Source organism: Tamandua tetradactyla, chromosome X (genome assembly GCF_023851605.1).
Source record: "Tamandua tetradactyla isolate mTamTet1 chromosome X, mTamTet1.pri, whole genome shotgun sequence".
In the NCBI taxonomy this organism is placed as follows: domain Eukaryota; kingdom Metazoa; phylum Chordata; class Mammalia; order Pilosa; family Myrmecophagidae; genus Tamandua; species Tamandua tetradactyla.
Genome location: NC_135353.1, coordinates 99,673,267 through 99,690,109, shown reverse-complemented (window position 1 = coordinate 99,690,109; position 16,843 = coordinate 99,673,267). Strand labels below are relative to the sequence as shown.

The window sequence follows — 16,843 nt, the reverse complement described above, 5'->3', positions numbered from 1 at the left end:
AACTCCACAAAGAGGCGGGCTGGCTGAAGAAACAGTGAAAATTCTCTCTTCCCCCTTAAAAGTCTTCAATTGATTGGATCAAATCTAGCTGATTGGATTCTGTCATTTGTGGAAGCACACCCTTAGTTGATCATAGATGTAATCAGCCACAGATGCAGTCAGCAGACTGATGATTTAACAAGCCAATCACCAAATATCCTTGTGGTATCGGTTAGGCCAGTGCTTGCCTGACCAGCCAACTGGGAAATATCACCTGCCTAAGTTGACACCGGAACCTAACCATCACAAACATTAACATTTTTTACATTAAGTTAAGTTAGGGGGGTGGTGCAACAGTGGCTCAGTGGCAGAATTTTCACTTGCCATGCCAGAGACCCAGGTCCAGTTCCCGGAGCCAGCCCATGCCAAAAAAAAAAGTGAAATTGTCTGTTATGATGTTATGCATTTTTAAATTATGAAATATAAATACATGTGTGCATAAAATAATAGGCCTACAGATTCATGAATAAGTACAAAGCAAATAAGCCATTTATCATCCCGTTCAAGAAACAGAAATTGCACCACCAGAAGTCCCCTATGCATCCCTTTCCTAACATAGCCTCCATATCCCATAGAGGTCCACTATCCTAAACTATGTGATAACCATTTTCTTTCTTTTTTATCCTTTCCACCTAAGTATATATCCCTAAAAATATAGATTAGTTTTGCCTCTTTTTAAAACTTCATATAAATGAAAGCATACAGTATCTACTCCTATTTGTCCTGGTTTCTCCACTCTATTTCCTTAAGTCACCTATGCCGATGTGTGTAGATGTAATTCTATTTTTTTTAAAATAATTCTTTTATTACCCTGTAGTATTCCATTGTGTGAATCTATGACTGTTTTTGTATACATTCTAATGTGGATGGATATTTTACGTTTTTGTTGCCTCGCTCCCATACAGGGATCACAAACATTTAAATGCTTAAAAGGGCCAGTCAGGGAATGTAAATTACTAAAATGGAAAAGAGGGAGGCCATGGCAAACAGGAGACCTCTACCCACTCTGAAAGACAGGCACAACTTAGCTCTATCTAGTTGGCATTTGGGATTGGGATCCCAAATATTCCTGATATTTCCAAATATTTCTGAGAAGCCAGAACTCCATGTTTTTCTACTTTTCCATGTGAAATCAAATTTTCAGATATTGCCAACTAATTCAGTATTTAAAAAAAGATACCATTAAGATGCAGCTACTGTGGAAGACAGTTTGCCAGGTCCTCAGAAAGCTAGGTATAGAATTACCATATGACCCGGCAATCCCTCTACTAGGTATGTTCTGAAAATGATTGAAAACAGACACACAAACAGATATTTGCACACTGATGTTCATGGCAGCATTATTCACTATTGTCAAATGGTAGAAGTGACCCAACTGTCCATCAATCAATGAATGGATAAACAAAATGTGATATATACATACAATAGACTATTATTCAGCTTTAAAAAGAAATGAAGTTCTGATTCATGGGACAATGTGGATGAATCTTGAAGACATCGTGTTGAATGAAATAAACCAGACACAAAAGGACAAATTTGTATGTTCTGACTGATACAAAATAATTAGAATAAGCAAACTCGCAGAGTCAGAGTCTAGAATATAGGTTGCCAGGGACTGGCTTCGTGGTAGGGAATGGGGAGGTAATGCTTAAATTGTACAGAATTTCTATTTGGGGTGATTGTAAGATTTTGGAAATGGATGTTGGTGATGGCAACACAACACTGAATCATATGTGTGAATGTGGTTAAAAGGGGAAATTTTAGGTCATATGTTACGAGAATAAAAATTAAAAGAAAAACATAGGACTATACAACACAGTGAATCCTATTGTAAATGATAGACTGTAATAGAATACTACAATTATAAAAAAGCTCTTTAATGAATTATAACCATGTACCACACTAATGCACTAATGTACCATGCAGAAATGTTACTAACAGAGTGGCATATGAGAAGAAATACACCCTAATGTAAACTATGGACTGTAGTTAATAGTACATGTAATGTTGGGTTCAGGTGTCAACTTGACCAGGTGATGGTGTCAAGTTGTCTGGTCAGGCAAGCACTGGCTTAACTGTTACTGCAATGATATTTCATGACTGGTTAATAAACCATAAGGCTGGTTTATCAAATAATCAGTCAGCTGATGGCATCTGTGACTGATTACATCTATATATAAAAAGACATATATACACATATGCTCATATATACATATATGCAAATATATATACATATATATGCTCTACTATATTTGTCAATGTAGTAGATACATAAAACCACAATGAGATATCACTACAATCCAATAAGACTGGCTAAAATTAAAATGAGTACAATAACAATTTGAAGTTTCACACATTGATGGTGGGAGGATAACTTGTTTCAACCACTTTGAAAAACTGGTAACTAAGTTAAGTATACATGTACCCTAAAAACTAGCAATACTATTCCTATGTATATAAGCATGTAGAAGAAGCTGTATTATTCATAATAGCCTCAAAGTGGAAACAACCCAGTTGTCCATTAACAGCAGAATGGAAAAATAAATTGTAATGCATTCCACAAAGGATTACCGTACAGCAATGAAAATGACACAATATGTAACAACATAGATGAACTTCACAAATAAGATGTTGAACAAAACAAAAACAAGGCACAAGAGAACACATACCATATAAATGCATTTATTTAGTGTTCAAAGCCAGGCTAAATGAATCTATGAAATTAGAAGTCAGGATAGTGGTGCCTTTTGGGGAGGTGAGAGGGGTTAGGTATTGGAAGGAAGCAAAGGGATCCTCTGGGTGGTCACTACATGGGTTTGTCCATTGTGATAATTCATCAAGCTGTACCTTATGATTGGTGCATTTTCCTCTGCCAGTGTTATACTTTAAACATTATTATACTTGGGAGGGGTTGAGATGGGAAACTTTATGTTGTATATACATTTCCACAAGTACTTAAAAAAAGGAAAAAGAACAACTAAAGAAACAATGACAATTAAATGGAATACAATGTGATCCTGGACTGGACCCAATAATGGAGGAAGAAAGGTCCAAAGGGACATTGCTGGACCATATAAAAAAGTTGGAATATGGACTGTAAGCTTTATATCAATATAAATTTCTTGAACTTGATAACTGTACTTAAGGTGGTTACATAAGCAAATATCTTTGTTCTTTGGAAATGTACATGGCTGTATTAAGTGTTCAAGGAGCATGATATATATATATATAACCTAGTCACAATTGCTTATAAAATAGATAACAGCCTTTGATGTAGGAGACCCGGGTTCGATTCCTGGACCATGCACCGCCCCTCCCCCCCAAAAAAAGATAACAGATGGATAGAAAGGTGATGAGTAGATGGATGGATGTTTGAAGAGAGAGAGAGAGAGAGAGGGAGAGAGGGAGAGAGAGAGAGGTCAAATGTGGCAAAATGTTGAATTGGCAGATTTGGGTATTTGGGGGGATAGGGATATGTTGAAGTTCTCTGTATGGGTTTTGGGTTATTTCTGCAATTGTCTTACTAGTGTGAAGTTATTTCAAAGTAAAAAGATTTAAGGAAAAAAAAGGAGCAGTGAACATCAGTTTTTTGAAATACGATGGACCAGGCATCCTGACTATTCCCACCTGTGAAAACAACTAAACGTTTTGGATACCAACTATTTTAAAAGCCTTCTTGAAAACATCCATGAACTAGCCAGAAAGTAAGGAGTATGTGGGCCAAAAATCAAGTAAAGATGAGAACCTAGAAAGATAAACAGAGGCATATACCTGCCTTGAAGGTAGATAATCCCTTCACCTAAAGGGTTAAACTTGAGCCTAACTATTTTTTTTTCAATTTTGTCAAGATATAGTCACACACCACGCAAACCATACAAAGTATGCAATCACTGGCTCATAGTATCATCACATAGTTGTGCATACATCCCCATGATCGATTTGAGAACATTTTCATTACTCTAGAACAGAAATAAGAATAAAAATTAAAACCCAAATCCTCCCATACCACTTCTCCACCCCCAATGTCGATCCATAGTATTGGTGTAGTAAATTTGATACTGTTGATAAAAGAATATTAAAATATTACTGTCAACTATGGTCCATAGTTTGCAATATTTATATTTTCCCCACATACACCTTTATTATTTTCTTATATTTGTAATGGTTCATGTAAGAACTTATTTGCATACATGACTTTAAACAACCACTTTCAATAACATTCATGTGCAAAATGTTACTATTTCTTATAATCCTAAGAACAAGCTACAATCACTTCCATCCATTCCCAAACACTTAAGTTCAACCTGGTTAACAATTCTGTACATATTAGGTAACTGCTCCCCTTTCCCTAGCTTCTGTCTATCTCTAGATGCCCTATATTCTACATTTTCCCCATGCATGTCTTTATTATTGAGCCTAGCTTTTTAACTCTTTGTGATAGTCAAAATAATGGTCCCCCTAAACCCTGGAACCTGTGAATACGTCACATTACCTGGCAAAAAAGGACTTTGCAGATGGAATTAAGGTTGTGGATCTTAAAATAGAGAGATTATTCTGGCATATCCAAGTGGCCACCATGTAATCATTTAGGCCCTTACAAGGTGAAGAGTGCAGGTGATGTGGAGCTGGAGAGATGAAGTGGAGGAGAGGTGGTGGAGAGATGAGGCAAAGGAGAAGAATCAGAGTTTTGAAAGATGAGAGGGACTCAACTTGTTGCTGGCTTTGCAGAGGACCATGAGATAGGGAATGCAGGGAACCTCTAGAAGCTGAGAACAATTCTTGGACAACAATCAGGAAGAAAATGGGGCCTTAGTCCTACAACCACATAAAATTGGACTATGCAAACAACCTGAATGAACATGGGATAAGATTCTTTGGGCAGAGCTTCAGGAAAGAATGCAGCCCTGCCAGCACATTCATTTCAGCTAAATGAGGCCAGTATTGGATTTTTAACCTACAGAACTGTAAGACAATAAATGGATATTGCTGTGCTTTTTAAAAATGCATTTTATTTTTTTAATTAGAGAAGTTGTAGGTTTATAGAAAAATTATGTAAAAATAGTGTTAGTATGGTATGTATAACCTTTTTTCTGTTTCCGTTTTATTTCTTTTTCTGCTCTCGTTTTATTTCTTTTTCTGAATTGATGTAAATGTTCTAAGAAATGATCATGATGATGAATATGCAACTATGCGATGATATTGTGAATTACTGATTATATATGTAGAATGGAATGATCATACGTTAAGAATATTTCTGTTCGTTTGTTAATTTTTTAAAATTAAATAAATATTAAAAAAGAGTTAAGGGGAAAAGAAGTCAACACCAAAAAAAAGTACAGTGTTATTGTTTTAAAGCACAGTTTATGGTAATTAAAAATTTTTTTACAGTGATAGAAAGTTAACACACACTTTATGGGGCAATAGTGAGTGGAAACAAAGCCCAGGACCTGCCCAAGAAGTCAGACAGGCACACACATGATGAAGGTGAACTAGAGATAAACCAACTAACACAAGAAACTGCAATGAAAATTGCTTCTCTTGAAACTTGGTGGTGAGTCAGGAGTCTAAAAAGAAATCTTAACGACTGTAGAAATCCTAACGATGTCGTAGCTCTTAGGTGGGTTTACAACTGAAAGTCACAACATGTGAGTGATCTGAAAAATCTCAATACAAGAATTTGGTTTTCCTTTTTCCTTTCTTTGAGCAAATGTTATCAAAATTTGTGGTCATCAAATATATTCTGAAAGAAAAATACAGTAACATAGAACTCAAGATTGGTACTACAGTACTGTAGGTATAATTCTTATTACTGTTAGCAAAATCTTTGAGAAAAGCCATTACTTTAAATACCATTATATTATTACTAATATGAGGTTTCTTAGAGACAGAAATTGGTTGTTATGTTTTGGTTATAAAGTAATTACACTTGAATGTTACTTGCATTATTTTTTATCAATTTTAAGTGAAATATAATATATATAGAGAAAATTGAATAATATATATGTGTAGTTAAATAAGTGATTGTAAAGTGAACCTCTCTGTTAACACCATCCACGTCACAGAAGAGAACAGTGCCAGGATCCCTCAAAGCTTCTGGTGTTTCCCTTCCTGATCTCAGCCCATTCCTCATTGAAAAAGGAAGACTCAAAAAAAAAAAAAAGAAAAAGGAAGACTCTATCCTTGTTTTTGCAATCATTTTTCCCTCACATTTTTATGTTTTATTGTCCTATGTATGCAACCTTAAATGCTGTAGTTTAGTGCTGTTATTTACTTTATATGAATGGAATATTAAGTATGTTTGTATTGTTTCTTCTTTCTTTCATTCTATATTATGCTTGCAAGATTCATGCTTATTATTCTGTGTAGGAGTACTTGCACATTTTCACCGCTGAAATAGTATTCCATCATATGACTAATCCAAATTTACATATCTGTCCAATGAGAGTGGAGATTTGTGTTGATTCCTGTATTTGGAATTGAATGATAAAAAGAAAACACTACAAAATAAAAAGAAGAAAGAAAAAAGAGAAAACACTACATATAAAAACTTGTGTGTGGGGGGGGGGTCCAAGGATAGTTCAGTGGTACAATTCTCGTCTGCCATGTGGGAGACCCAGGTTCGATTCCCGGCCCATGCACTTCCCAAAAACAAAACAAAAGTAACCAACAAAAACAAGCAACATAAAAAATTTCAACAAATGGTGTTGCAATAATGGGATACTCACATTTGGAAAAAGAATGAAATGTGACCCTGCCATACAGCATACAACAAAATAAAACAAACAAAAAACTAGTGTGATGCAACCAGAGCAGTACTTGGAGGCATATGTGGAGTGTTATGTGCATGTATTTAAAAAGGAGATAGCTGAAAATTAATGTGAAGAAGCTAGAAAAAGAATGGCAAAATAAGCTCAAAGAAAGTGGAAGGAATCAACAAAGTTAAAGCAGAAATCAATGAAATAGGAAACTAGCATATATTGAAAGGATCACAAACCAGAAGTTGGTTCTTTGAAAACGTAACAAAATTGGTAAAACTCTGGTGAGACTGATCAAGAAAACAAAGGAGAAGTCACCAATATCAGGAAAGAAGGCAGAAACATTACAAATGATGCAGACATAAAAAAGATGGTAAGAAGATATTATGGGGGGAACTGGATATCCACACAGCATCAAAGTAACACCCAATAAACTCAAAAGGAAAAAGGTATCTCACAATGCCACAATCTGAAGGATATCTCCCTGACCAAATGATCCAAGTTAACATCACCAGTAGTGGGACAGACCAACATCATGTTATCTCCTTGATGGTAGGCACTGAGGAGGACAAGTCATCGCCTGTACCAAAAATGTTTAACCCGAATCTAATCAGGAGGAAACAATCCAACAAATCTAACTTGAGAGGTTTTCTGTAAAACAATTGGACTGGATTCTTCAAAATTGTCAGTGTCATTCAAGACACACACACAAAAGTTTTGGAAAATTTTCTGGTTTAAGGGGCACTAAAAAGATTTGACAACTAAATGCAGTGCATAATTTTTGATAGGAAACAAAATTTTGTTAGAAAGAACCCATAAAGGTAATAATCGGGACAATTGGAAAATTTTGAACGTGGATCATATACTAGGTAAGGGTACTGGTTATGTTAACATTTCGAAGTGTGATAATTGTATTGTAGTTTTGTAAGAGAATAATCTTTTCCTAAGGAAATACCTGCTGAAATATTTAGGGATGAAATATCATAATGTCTACAAGTGACAATTCAGCAAAACAATGAAAAATACAGAGAGAGAGTACTAGCAAATGTGGGTGCACACTAAAAGCACAATTTAAAACTGTTGACAACCATGAGCTTTAGACAGTGATGTCTATTATTATTTTAATTATGGAATATAGAAAAAGCAGTAAATATAGAAATGTTATTAAAACATGTAATATTTAAATTTTAAAATTCTCATTTACATTTCAACATCACAAATAATATAGTCTAAATATCTCAAACCTCAAATGGGAATGAAAAAGTTGTTTTTGCAATGGAAACTTACTCTCATGTATATATGAAAAAGATGCCAGCATTTAAGCACATCAATATCTGTTAGTAGTGGGCTTTTTACTATGGGAAGGGATGGCCTCTTTCTGGGGAGAAGGAATAATTATTTATCCTGACATTCCGTTCCATTTACTGTAAGATAAGAATGAATGCCTCTATTAAATCAATTCTGTGGTCAGTTAATATACAAAGCGGCCTTTTCCTTATTGTAGACACTTACTCACCTTTCAATAGAAACAGCTAGCTCCTAGGAATAAATCTGAAAGTTTATAACATAGGAGATCATTTTCAGTTTGGTAACGCTTACTACCTCCAGGGCCATACCTGTTTCTATGGATTATTGACCAGGGAGGTGAAAAGGGAGGATGAAGTTATGGGTTTGAATGAGGCAAAACAAGAGTCTGATTGTACTGTTAGGATATTCCAGTTTATTTGGTGACAATTTTTTTATTTTGAAATATTTTCAAAGTTACAGAACAGTTACAAAAATGATGCAAACCCCATACAAAGAACTCCAACATAACCGAAAAACTCAAATCCATGAATTTTAACTTTTTTCCACATTTGCTGTATTATTATATTTATCTAATATCTATTTATCCACCCATTTTCTGAACACTTGAGTGTAGGTTGTATGCATCATGCCCCTTGAAAACTTAATACTGCCATGCACATTTCCTAAGAACAAAGATATTCGCTTACGTAACCACCTTAAGTATAGTTTTCTAGTTCAAGAAATTTAATAATGACCTAAAGTTTAGTTTATATTCCAGTTTTCTCGTTTCTCAATAATGTCCTTTTGAGATTTTTTCATTCTTTGTTAGATCCCATCCAGGATGTTTTCCGTTTAATTTTCATTGTTACTTTAGTTGCTCTCTCTCTTTTTATAATTATGGGAACATACACAGAACATCAACTTTCCATCACAACCACTCCATTTCTAACTGCCTGCTGCAGTTCCCCCAAGTTTGCCCGGAGGCATTGAACTGACTCACTTTCTCTACCCCCAATCCCAAGATTAACCTGCTTCTTTCTCCTGCGCTCCCTGTACTTTCTCTTTGCTCCACAACTCACTGCAGTCTGACTTCTGCTTCCATTGCTCTGCTGAAAGTTTGGAGGAAGATTTGGTAACTCAGTTTCAACGTTTAAGGCTTAAGAGGAAATGTGATGACATGCAAGTTTCTGGTTGAGTTGTCCACGTGCATAGTGGCACCAGTGGGAGAAAGAAGACTGGGACTGGGAAGGGGAAATAGAAAGCTCAATTGTGAAATAACTGTGAAGGATGGACAGACCCGTGAAAAGCCACGGAGAGGTCACGGATGCCCATGATCGAAGAGAAGGGGTGAGAGGGCAGTTACAGGACATTGATCCTGAGGAGAAAAGGTAATAAGGGACTGAGGCTCTGGAACACAGGAATTACTTCCTGCTGAAGGGGAAGGGGAAAAGCGGTGATGAACCATAACTAACAGAAAAAGAAGAGAAGATTAGGAAAGAACAAGAAGCTGGCAGGTAGGAGAAAGGGAAGAAATGCTAATGTGGCAGGGAACAGCCTACATGGTGCTGAGAAGCAGGGTGTTTGGTGAAAAGGACCTCAGGGCGCCTGTGAGAGGCTGGCCCAGCTCCTCTACAGAGAGAAGGCAGAGCATAGAATGCAAGCGGTACTTTGGTGAAGATGGCTCTGATATGGAGTACTGCCACACTGCCCCACACCCACCACAACACAGAGGGCTGACAATGGAATATAAGAGGTACTTTAATCTGAAACTGCTTAAATTTGAAATGGGGGTAGAGGGCAGGGTGGGGAGGAGACAAATAGAGGGAAAGAGAGGAAACCCTGGTGGGGGTAGGAGAATAGGAGGCATCCAGTCTGGCCGTGGCTCCTGGGCTCAAAAGGTACCAGCTGGTCCTCTGGCATGAGGATGCTGGGTTCAACCTATCAAACAGAGTAGAACAGCAAAGAGGAACAAGCCAGGGTCATCTCACAGCCCTCCTGAATAGCCAAGCCTGAGGAAGGGGTATGGTATGTGTAACACTCACTTCAAAGGGCCTGGAACTTGTCAGTGAGGCTCTGCATGGCTGCTGAAACAGAGAAAGGTATAACCAGGCACTACAAACACAGGGAGACAGAAACCCATCTCCTTATTCCTGTGGGAAAGACAGCCAAACCGTGTAACCTGAAACCCCCTCCAGCCCCCATCCAAGCAGCCCTGGAATTGACTCAACCCCCATCACCTGAATTAAGTGTGGAAATGTTCCCTAAACGGGAACACAATGTACCAATGGATCTCAAACTCTGGTGCATAGCACAGCAATTCAGAATGCCTTAAAAAAACAAACTGAAAACCCTGACAGGACTGTACAACACAAAAAGGGAACCCTAATGTAAACCATGAGCTATATTTAATAGTGCAATTACACTAGTATGTTCTCATCCAATGTAACAGATATAGCACCCTAATGCAAGGTGGTAATAATGGGAGGGAGGGATATGGGAACTCTGTCTTTTCTATATGAATTTTCTGTAAATATACAACTTCTCTATTAAAAATAAACAAAGTAAACAAACAAAAAAATTGTGCATACCCTACACCAAGCAGGAGCTAAAGGGAAATTAAATGAGGTATATTCATATGTCTTAAGGGAAGAAGAGCTCTAGATCTTGTTGACAAAGTGTATACCTAGTAACAGCAAACCGTTCCTATTCATACATGTACCTCGATATAAATGCAGAAAAGGCTCCAGGCTAGGCCTTGCTAGGTCCTCCGCCAAAAGGAAAGTTGCTCCTGCAACCCACCCCAACTCCAGGTTCTGCACCAAGATTTTCTGGTGGGCCCCTGCCCCAGCCAGAGTAACTTCATACCAAGTTGATGTTTAAGGTCATCAATTTCTTTCTGTAGCATGAGATTAGTCCAGCAGATACAGGAAAGAGTAAGTTTTAGTATATTCCTACCAATTATCTCCTTGTCCTTCCCTCTACTTCAGGCCCTTCCATCCCAATATCCCAAAACCCACTGGCTAAACTGGAATGGAATCGACTATGCAAAGGAGGTATTCTCCCCACTATGGGGTGGGCGGAGTGGTTGGTAGTGGAGGGGCATAAGTCAGTTTAATATGGACTCAGATCCCACCATCTAGTTTGGACTTGAGTTTCTAGGAACCAGAGAGAGCATTACCCTAGGGCAGTCCTGTGCTTCAGGTGGCTGCTGATGCCCTTCCTAGCTTGGAGAAGGTCTTGTAGCACCTGGACACCTGAAAGAGAACACAAAAATCCTACTGCCAAGCCTAGGAATAAGATGAAAAGGATATAATAGGGTCTAAAGCGAGGCAGCACCACTGTCTGCTGGCAGCAGCTGCCTCTGTTCTGCACAGCAACTGCAGCCTTCCACGTGGGGTTGCTCTCACTGTTGTCCAGTCTCAATTCACTGGAGACTGTGGCCCCAAGGAGGGTGGCTGTTGAATCAATGCTGGCAGACCTGCAGCCACAGCTGGTCCCTGCGATGAGCAATGTGGCTGAACAAGCCCTATCGCAAAAGTTTCTGTTCCTCTGTAAGTCTACTTCTGGAGTTGGAGTATCAGGGGACACTGCCACAACTCACTCCTAATGGACAAACCCTATGCTGAGGACAATTTGGCTTAAAGCCAGCCCTGTCTACACCATGTTTCCCATGAGAGAAGGGAAGAATAGGCAGAAAGGACTGAGAGCAGGGCTGAGGAGCCAGAACTGACAGAGCCAGAGTTTTTCCCCCTTCACCTCTCCTTCTCCCCTCTACACCTACCAAACCCACCAGACTCACCTGAGAGTGTAGGCCCCCTGGGACTGATGCCTTTCTGGCTCAAGACCAGGGACTGTGAGCTTCCTGGAACTTGGAGGCCGCTGGTCTTGGTGTCTCCACTGCTGAATTGTCCACAATACATGCACAGGCTAGATAACTCTGGCCAGTTTGATGGAAGCTAAAACAAAAAGATCTGACTGATCTGGGTGTGTGTTTGTGTGTAGGTGCGGGGGTGTGCACTTATGCAGGGGCTGTATTGGAGCAAGGAATTGGGAGGGGAATTAAGAGGCTCATCTCCTTACCACATTCTCCCTCAGTCAGTCGGAAGCCAGGAGGTAGACCTGAGCCAGGGACAACAGTGCAGCAGTGAGAAAGCCCAGGCCCCTTCAAGAAAGGCTTAGAGAACAGCTGGGATATAGGAATCAAGAAGGTTGCAGCTGGACCTCTAAGGGGTTGGCCAATCCAAATCAGCTGCCAGTTCTCCATTCTTTCCCAGTCCCTCTCCAGAGAGGAGGCCAAAATGTATGAAGGTTTTGAACAGCGCCTGGCACATATTTAACGCTCTCTTTATATCTATTCCTTTTTAAGTGATCCTGGTTTGGCATCTGTCATGGTGAGGAACATGTGTCAACTCGGCCAAGCTGTGGTAGCTGTTTGTCTGATTGGGCAAGTACTGGCCTGTCTGTTGCAATGAGGACATTTCATGGGATTGGGTCATGATCAGGTCAGCTGCATCCACAGCTGATTCCATTTGTAATCAGCCAAAGGGGTGTGTCTTCTGTGGTTAATGATGCTGAGTCTAATCACAGGAAGCCTTTTAAGGAGGACTCAGAGGAGACAGGCCCCATTCCTGCTTCGGCTGGTGAGCCTCTCCTGCAGAGTTCATCCAGACCCTCCATCGGAGTCGTTGGCTTCACAGCCTGCCCTGTGGATTTGGACTCTGCGTTCCTGCGGTCACATGAGACACTTTTATAAACTTTATATTTGCAAGTGTTCCCTGTTGATTCTGTTTCTCTAGAGAACCCTAACTAATACAGCATCCTAATGACCCTGGGCACCCAGTGACATGCACTGAGTAAAGGACAGAAGGTGCACATGTGAAGATGTGTGTGTTGAGGGTAGGACAGGGGTGAGGGGAGGAAAAGAGGAGAATGGCTTACTCACTTGCCCTTTGGGACTGGATCTTTGCTCGGTTCACTGTCTTTTCCAGCCCTTGGCTCAGACTCCCTTGTCCTACACAACATAGGTTTCTTCCCAGGTTTGCTGTATTCAGGCTGTTTGGTTGCCGAATGAGTATCTCTTGGATCTCCCAAGCAATGGGAGACCAGAGATTTGGGGGGAAGGTGGCTGGTGCCAGGCTGCCTCCTGAGACCTTCTGCCCATAAGTAGGAATTTGGCCTGGTATTTTCTACCCAGGGCAGTTTCGGATGCACCACTGCTGTATTTCTTCTCCAGGACCACCTTTTTCTTAGGGGTGGTGCCAGGCAGCCTGCCTGCAACAGCAGCTCCTGTATAGCTAGGCCTGATGCCTCTCTTCCCTGAGACCACACTTGGCATTTTCTTAGATGATGAGAGCTCAAGATCCGTGGCTGATGTGCGCCCATGAAAAGTGGAGGCCTAGAAAGAGCCTGGGCAGTGAAAGAGGTTCTTCCTGACTTGGAGATTCAAACATCAGGGTGTGTCTCTGGGATCCTCTGGGTTGCTGGACTTTGCTTGGTGGCCTCCCTTGGGGTAAATGTTCACCCTCATCAGCTGTATGTCATTGAAGTTATCTGATGACTCGAGTCAGAAGGTGGTCTGATTATGCCTTCCTTCGAGGGATGCTAGAGATCCACAGGGATATTCAGCCGACTTTTAGGGCCTCTTCTAGGGTTTCCCCAGGCCCAGCCTCCAGGAGAAGCCTGCTGTGACTTCTCACAGGTAGGAGAAGGTGCACTTCTACTATTGGAACTTTTTTTTTTTTTTTGCATGGGCAGGCACCGGGAATCGAACCCAGGTCTCCAGCATGGCAGGCGAGAACTCTGCCACTGTGCCACTACTGCCTTCCTTACCACTGGAACTTCTGTCTAGGTCTGCCCATGTGCTGGACATTTGAAAGACACAGTTTCCGCAGAACGGGTTTTTCTGGACCTCCGGCATGTCCCGGTAGTCGGCTACTTGGGGATGCCCAAGCAAGGTGGGGCGTGTAATCCAGAGTGTCCTCTTTCTCGTCGGCCGGCGAGCCACGTCGGCCTTCCCAGCCCCAAAGCACTGCCCCTTCCCAATCTGCCTGGAATCTCTCCAGCACCTGGAGCCCACCCTCGCCACTCCACGGACCTGGCACATCAAGGTCTCTTCCAGGTCACTGGTGGCCGCAGTTCAGCTCCCACCTCTGCGATCCGAGATCTGCTCCCCAGTCACTTCATCCAGGAAGCTCATGTCGTCTGTCGGTGGCCCAGGTCAAGAGTCAAAAAATGTCTTTGGCACACGGGCCAGGCAGGTGTCACGGTTCAAGCCAGGCCGTCGGAGGACAAGATGCAGTCACCACCACAGCCACAAGAGATCGCCACAAACATGAGGCTCGGCCTTTGTCATTCATCCTCCTCCAGCCAACCAGCGCTCTTGTTGGCCCACCCTATGAGGACGTGGCCAATAAGCATGAGCACCATTGGTTGCTCCCAAAGCCAATTGTTTGCCTGAAGTTGATTGGATGGTTAAACCCCCTTCGTGGCTCTGGTCTTTTGTTTTTCTGCTCCTCCTTCCCTGGACGTGAATCTGCTTTCCAATAGCAGTTGCATCTCTGAGTGCCTCAGTTCTGGCCCTGCGAAGCCAGGAGAAAATTCTCGCAGGCCCGGGAAGAGGCAATGCAGTGATTGATGTGACGTCCCCATGGCAGAAATTATCTGCAAGCCAGTATTCCAAACTGAGAAAGAATACCAATGGTTAGTTATTGGGGTCAGGGTAACCTTTTTGGTAAAGGGTCAGATAAGAAATGATTTAGGTTTACTTACAGTCTCCATGGCAGCTTTTCAATTCTATCTTGTTTCAGAAAGAGGTCACAGAGGATTGGTAAACTAGTCGGCCTGGCAGTGTACCAGTGCAGCTTCATTGCCAGGAGGGTTTGGCTGGCAGGACAGAGTTTGTTCCACACATACCTCCCCTCCCCTCTCCTCCACGCGAAGTAATTCAAGAAGAGGGAATCCCCAGGGCCAGTGGACATCCCAGAAGTTGCTTGCCGTCACCAGTCGCAGAGGGAGAAACTGAAACCACAAATCCATTTTTTCAGTTTGCAGCAATTCAGGGCTCAAAAATTCCAAAAGTTGCAGAGTTTATGAGGAAACCAGCATTTCTGCATTCCTGGTGGGCTGGACATCAACAGACAAAGGATTTAGGTAAGTGGGAATCTTTGCCTTGTGCCTCTGTACCTGCCTCCACGACCTCTTTCTGCACGTGCACATTTGGGGAGTTTTTTTTTTTTCCCACCGATTTCAAAGGTTAACTCACTTTTGTTGGACAATTAATTTAGTCTATGTGGTGGTTTGGTGGCTCTATGGTGGTAAATGCTTTCCTTTCCAGCATTATATGAAGCAAAAATCTTCATGCTTTGTTCCCACTTCCATATGTCCATCCACACCTCTACCCAGAACTCCTTGTCTCTGATCTGTCTTTTTCCTTCCAGATCCCTGACCACGTGGCCAGCCCATTGTCCACTGCCCAGAAAAGTTTATATATTATCGCTGCTGGCCACTTCCCCTTCACACAAAGTGGATGACCAGTGCACTGCTGAAATCTCTGCCAAATAGGAAGATTTTTCTCTGTCTTTCAATGCCCCCACCCCAACGTGGCAAAAATGAGGCTGCCAGCTAGTGTTGGCATGTATTACAAAACGAGCTGATCCATTCATAAACCAAGCTCAGACCAGCCACATAGGACCTTTCATTTGTCCTAGGTTTGAGCTAGGTGACAGTCCCTGTTGAAATTGCAGCAGGTGTCATAGTAGTTTGTGTTTCTTGCATATGCAGCTTATTTGGGTTATTTACTTATTTTAAGCCCTGCTTGAGTCTGATGCCCCTTGTATCATTTCCACCTTACAATGGATAGCTGCTGGGCCCATTTGACTTTGTGACTTGTAATAATAATTTCTAATTCATGGCCCTTGGTGCCCCATGGCAAATATTTTGTCTCATCAAGGCCCAGTAAATCACCAGTAAAACTTTTTCTCAAAATTTTCCATCATAGATGGCATTGGCTTGATCATAATCACAGGGACCTGCATTATGATTCTCCCATTTGGGCTTGACATGTTGACATGAGCTCCACCCACACTGGCACTTCCAACATTGTATGGTCTGCTGAATCATGTGAATTGAAGCCTGGTCCTGCTGAAGAATCTTTTCCTGCTCCAGGCCCCACCAGCAGCCTTCCAAGTTATCTAGTTTACATTAGGTGTTTCATCTGTTGCCTCCCTAATAACCTACCAGGAGCTATGCTTTCTTCTTTGTGGTAGGGGATGCAAAGTGTAGCAATTTGTCTTTTACTTTGGAGGGACAGCCCAGCATTCTCCTGATCACCAAACCCCTAAAAACTCACTGTAGTGGCATATCTCTGAAGTTTCAAAGGCTGCTTGTCATCTTCTAGATCCTATTTGCTTCACTAAGACCTCACACAAACTAAACACCCTTTGCTTCATTTGTCTGATTATCATGATGACATTCATATAATGGATCAATGTGATGTTTTGTAGGATGACAAGATGGTATTGATCTCTTGTGAAGAGGGTACGAGAGTTAACATCGCCCTGGGGTAAAAATGTAAACAAGTATTATTGTCCACCCCGTATAAATGTGAACTTTTTTTGATACTCTTTTCTGATTTACAAAATCAGTGGCCATATGCCTCATAACCGAGATTTTATTTATCTGCTCTGGCAGCAATACCATGTCCTTCATACCAGGGTGATTGAGCATGTGGTAGTTTACGGTCATTCCGTTTGATGCATCCAGTT

The 16,843-nt window shown here is 41.1% G+C and overlaps 1 long non-coding RNA gene across 1 annotated transcript in view; it reads left to right on the top strand.

Moving 5' to 3' along the window:
* The first annotated feature begins 14,605 nt into the window (after positions 1 to 14,605).
* LOC143670575 (uncharacterized) overlaps positions 14,606 to 16,843 on the top strand; it is a 62,798-nt gene continuing 60,560 nt past the window's right edge. The window contains exons 1-2 of the long non-coding RNA XR_013169403.1: positions 14,606 to 14,780; positions 15,125 to 15,230. This is a non-coding gene — a long non-coding RNA (uncharacterized LOC143670575). The remainder of the gene's footprint in view (positions 14,781 to 15,124; positions 15,231 to 16,843) is intronic.